We start from the raw sequence: 6,252 nt of genomic DNA, 5'->3' as shown, positions 1-6,252 counted from the left end.
ACATTTGAGCTATACAAAGCGCTTCCTTATCCAATACTTTCTGTTTCGGTAGCTTACTATAAGCGCAACATGTATGTACATATACAATTTAGGGTTTCATTATTTCAACAACGGAAATGCTAAAATGTATGCATGGGATGAAACAATCGCCTCAAGAGGATCACAAGAAGTTGCGTCCTGCATCTTAAAGCACATTCGGGGCATTACCATTCAAAAGCATATAATAGCTTACAGTGATGCCTGCTCAGGACAAAATCGAAACATTAACAGAGCTTTAATATGGTTAAAAATTGTTCAGTCATCTGATAATAATGTTGAAACAATTGATCATAAATTTATGGTATCCGGCCATCCTTGGTTGTATAAGTCATTTATAAAGTCATGCAGTTAATTTTGAAAGTGGTACAAGTCATTTAAACCTTTCAAAACCACATTTTCTTTTAAAAATGGCTATAAATTTCACAATCATAATAAATACTTGTTTGTTGGGACTACTTTACTGTCGAAAAATCATAATCCATAATGCAAGAATATTTTTTAATCCTTTAAAATGCAAAACTCTAAATATCTCGAAACAAAAAAAATATGACTTATACCACTTTCAAAATCATGGGCACATATATGTATATAAATGATCAGGATGACGTGAGAAGTTGAAATCCTGTTGACTGTCTGTCTGTCCGTCCGTGCAAGCTGTAAACTGAGTAAAAATTTAAATATCTTTATGAAACTTAGTATGAGCGTTCTTCAATACAAGAAATTTACGAGTTCGTTCGTAGGCCCACAAATCGCCGTTAACCGAAAACATAAAGTGCCATAACTAAGCACTTAAATAAGGTATAAAACTCTAATTTGACACAAGGGATTGTAGTAGCAAGATTCATAAGCGAGCAAAAACTTTTGAAAAAGTGGGCGTGGTCGCGTCCTCTAATAAGTTTAAAGTACATATCTCCTAAATTACTAAAGCTACAAAAACCAAATTTGCCTAGCAGCTATAAGAGCTCCTATCTCATACGAGTATAACGGTAATGATTAAAACATACTAAAAGCGCAATGAATCACTTGTGGAGGGCTTGGTGCGAAAATTGGACAATCGGCGTGGCACCGCCCACTTTTTGGTGAAATCACATACTTTGGTACTCGACCTACCGATTTCGACTAAATTTAGCATTACTGACATATTGTTATGTTAAAGTGCGAAAATGGGCGAAATCAGTGGACTCCAGTCGACTTTTCACCGAAAATATCGGTCATATATTGACGATGCGATATATAATTGAAATGCAGAGGTAATCCTTTCCGGAAAATAGTATGTTTGTGTCATAAATGGGTCGGGTCAATACTTCCTTTAGCCCCTATATACTATTTGGATTTATATGGCATACATCAGCCAATATGAAGATCAGTACACCTCAATAATTGAAAAAAACTGTCAACATAACTTTGATTTTTGACCTAATTTGACGTGGTTTTTTCGACTTCGGCTTACCTTTGTCACGATAATTGGCCGATTGTTCGTCTGTTTCTAGGTCGTAACCATAGATCCAAGACGGCCGCCGTTAACGAGGCAATGTTTTTCGAAAAATTTAAATGATTTTAGAACCAATCGTGCTTTTACTTTTCTTAGGCTCAAATGATCTTTCAAAATGGTTTTCACTGATATTTTCGATATTCCAACGATGTCAGTAACATCTCTCACTGTTTATCGTCGATTCTCAAGCACCAATTACTTTATTTTAATGACGTGATTATCATCAGTTGATGTTGATGGTCGTCCTGGGTTGGTTATTGGTTGGTCATCAACGCGCTCTCGACCTTCCTTGAATAATTTGTACCAATCAAAAGCACTTGCTCGTGGCAAACAATTATCACAGAAGGTCTTTCCCAACAATTTGAACATTTCGGCACCAGATATTTGAATCCGCACACAAAACTTAATGGAACTTCTTTGTTGAATAATTTCATTCATCGTAAAAATCGCCAAATGCATTTTCTGTACTAAACACTAATGATTTGATCTGAGATTCGGCACATACATATGTATGTCACTGACAGTCATTCTAACTTAGAAAAAAATATTTCGACAAATTGTACATACTTGTAACAATTTCTTTCGCAATTAAAATACATAAGTGAATTATTTTTCATTCTCAATAAAAAAAAAATATTTTTCATTTACCTGTTCATAACGGCTTGTCCTTCGCCAGAAAATGTAAATCAGTAAAATCCGTCAACTTTTACAAAAAGTTAAAAGTTTTCGCGAAATTGCTTCACAAATAAATTGTCAATGGGAGCAGTGGCCAACAAAGACAGCTAGTCTACCAAGTTTTAATAAGGCGGCAGAAAAAATGTATTATCAGCAAGTATACAGCGTAGTATTTTGAGATGATTTGATATGTTAAGAATTCCGGCTTAAAAGTAAAACAGCTACTGCTCAGTGCAAGGAAACATGCCTCCAATAACTTTGGGTTAAAAAGGGGAACTTTGTTTTCCAAAAACACAATGTCCTAAACCCTACGATTAAAGTTCCCACTAAATGGCGAGCATTTAGAAGAGCGTGTTACATATTTACCATATCACTGCACAAGTTTTTCATTAGAATATTTCAGCTTTTAGATCTACAGCTCATTTTTAGTAAATACTTCTCGCATCGTACATTTTTTACAGATATTAAATATGTTTCTTCCTCATTGAGTTAATTTTTTTTTTTTCCTTTTTGCACATTTTCATATTTTTACGAATACAACATAGTATATTATGTAGTAAACAACACATAACAGTGTATAAGCATTCTGCGGAGAATTAGAAAAATCTCAACATTATAAAACTTTCGTATTTTGTCATGTATGATGGTTCATAAACCTTTAGGAATTATGAGACTTTGTAAAAACAGTAAAACCACCGAAATAGTTGCCTTGTAACCACAGGAGAAGCTGAGCCAGTTTAGTGGCGGTATTTGGACATAACTTAGCTTGCTCTTAGAGCTTATATTTGGACCGCTTTAAATCCAAATTTTCTCAGGTGCTTGTCACTTATTTGTTAAATAATAAATGCTGTTGTGTTGTTAAAGATTGATTTATCATGTTTAAAAATATTGAAAATACAAGCCGAAAATTAACAATTTCGCAAAATTTTCTCGCTCAGGCAGTGGTAGAAGCTTGTCGCTCAGAACTGTGTAAATCTATATACCTTTTATAGCGGTATACTCTCACTATTTTTAAAGACCAAAGCCTGGGAAATACTTCCAAGTCTTGGAAGACTTTATATTAAACAATTGAGATAAGGCTGAGATGGAAAGCCAAATTAGATGGAAATTTCCACATCACGTATATTGGGGCTAAAGGAAGATCTGGTCTGATGGCACTAACATTTGACATACATAGCTTAAGTGTATTTTAATTTGTATATACCACGTTTATACCACGCATTAATCGAATCCGCATCGACTCAATACGCTTTCTTGCCAAGTGTTTATGCAATAGACTTAAAACCGTGTTCAGTGCAACCGCTTTGTAATGCATGTCGAATCAGCTGTTTTCTGTTGATATTCCTTCATTGGTATTAAATTCACCGAGATGAACGGAGAAAACAATTCTAAAATCTTGGCTTTTTACTTTAATGAAAGCGGTGCAAAGAAAGAGATCTATTTGTATAAATCAACATTTGACTGCGGATTCAGATATATTCAAGTTGCTTGACAAAAGAAAGGAAAACTTAAAAGAATTTTGGCTCAATCACACAGCAATGTTCCAAATTTATTTTTAACAACCAATGTGCACGCGAATTCGTAGTTTACAGAAAAAGGAAACGAAACGACAACTTTTGGTGGACCCTCAAGCAGCCAGTAAACGAAGAGTGCTACTTCGAAGCGGTTCCGAATGAGCAAGAAGTCTTTCTTATTGCTTTGTGAAAAACTGATCCTTTTTCTCAGAAGGGACTGTGAGTCAGCGTTACTTTGCTCTCTTCCAATGATAAAACAAATTGCAACCCGTCTATACAAATTAGCATCTTGTGCAGAATATCGGTTGTTGTTTCAGTGATGTTTTTGGCGTACATAAAAGCACAGTTCACAAATACTTTCATTTAGTAGTGAGTGCCCTAATACAACCGAAAAATGAAATGATCAAGTTTCCAAAATTGGAAGAGGCATTAATATTCTCCGTAAAATGAATTCGAAAAGAAGTCTTGTATTCCAAACATTATTGGTGCAATTGATGGTAATATCTATCGAATAGCTTTCTTAAGCTGGTACATAAACATATGAAGCTAGTAAATCTATAAATTTTTCAGGTACCCATGTTCCAGCCTTGCCGCCAAGTAGTGGATTCTTAGATTTTATAAATAGAAAAGGATGGCCTTCGATTGTAATGCAAGGGGTCGTAGATACCGGAACTATCAGTAAGAAGATTTGTAGTAAAACGTACATTTTGGTGTGTAAATTCATTAAACATTTTGTTCAATTAATCACAGGTTTACAGACGTCAGCGTGAAGCTTCCAGGTAGTACTCAACGATGCGACGGTATTTAAGGAATCAGGATAATTCAAAAACTCCTCAACCCGTATTCCAATGATACACAAAATTGGTAAATAATATTGAAACGATTCTCTATTTCTTGTTGGGGACCCTGCATATCCTCTTCTTCCATGGTTGATGAAGCCATTTATTAAGCAACTTAAATGCTGAAGAGGAATCGTTCAATTGCCACTTGAGTTCCAAAACGAATAGTGGTAGAAAACGAATTCGGCAGATTGAAAGGACGCTGGCGATGCATTTCTGCAAAACGAATATGATGTCGACCCTGCTTTCGTTCATACAAGTTGTTCTTGGCTTTGTGCAATTCTACACAACTATGTTGAGCAGCAGAAGGAATCATATTTGGAGTTCTGGTCCCAATCCGTCCAAGAAGATATACATACATTACCCACAGCCACAAGATACTAGATATTACAAGTGAGATGATTAGCGAAAGAAACATCCATCCCAAAGATTTGCGAAATAATATTAAAAATTGGCTAAAAGACAATTATCCTTTACGAACATCACATTTCTAACAATTTTTTCCTACACATAAATATTTCAGTTAGCGGAATCATACTATTGAATATACTCGTATTATTATATTAATTATATGTATGTGCTAACCCCTATTTTCTTAATATAAGAAAATCGCTGAGTAAACTTTAACAGTTTCAAAACGTGTATTAGAAAATTAAAGAGCTCTTACAATTCATTAATTAATATTACTTAAAAAGTTAACAGCTAATATCAAGGTCATGTTATTTAGCTGGAGATGACTGCGGTGTGGATGCAAAAATACCATTACTTGAGAAGTCAAAAAATTACTGAACAATGAATCAGATAGCACTGCACTACGTGATGGAACCCCAATTTGGTGGGGATACCACATTGATGTAAGTGATGGCGGCTGGATCATGCTGACCATGTTTGAAAACATATTAGCTGTCTCACGACGATCCTCTTCCAGCATTTTGGCTGTTTCTACGCGATTTTTTCCAATAATTTTTCCATGGTGCTTAAATAATTTGTGTTCTGCTCCTTTATTGCGCCGATTAAATTGTCCTAAGTCTGCTTCCAGTCTTTGGTAAAAGACTCCATTACCCTTTGGTAGGCTTTCTTTTCTGAAACTTGAAAATGATTGATCAATCAAAACTAGAAGTAACCAGGTCTACATACTTGGATTTTAAAAAAAAAAATACTTGGATTAATAAAATTTTTTCACTTTGGTATAAATAATGCGGACAAATCGAAAAGCTCAAATAAATATACGCTTAACTGACAGAGCTGCCGGTTTTCAGTTATTTGCAAAAAAAATAAGTTCTTAGCAAAGTTTTTCAATAAATATTAATTGCACAAGTAGAAGTCAAAGTTAATTGTTGCTTTATATTTAGATTTGGTTAAGATAAATACGAAATAACACAATTTACTAGATTTTCCAGTTTGTTCATGATATAGAATTATGCATTTTCAATAAGAAAAATATCTGGCAGCCCTGTTCATTTGACTGCCATAAGGCATGTTTCGATAACGTGAGGTGTTTATACGCACCTTCTAACCGAAGCGAGAAATGAAATACCGATTGAAAAATGAGTGCGAGTGAACACACATGATCATTTCAAAGCGTCTTTAAAATGAGTTTATACATACGTTTTGAAGTATAGTGTATTCGGTGAAACCGTATTATGCGTTCGTATAAACAAGGTATGTATCTTGTACAATACTGCAACAACAA

This window comes from Bactrocera tryoni, chromosome 2, assembly GCF_016617805.1.
Source record: "Bactrocera tryoni isolate S06 chromosome 2, CSIRO_BtryS06_freeze2, whole genome shotgun sequence".
Taxonomy (NCBI): Eukaryota; Metazoa; Arthropoda; class Insecta; order Diptera; family Tephritidae; genus Bactrocera; species Bactrocera tryoni.
This window is presented reverse-complemented; position numbering follows the sequence as displayed.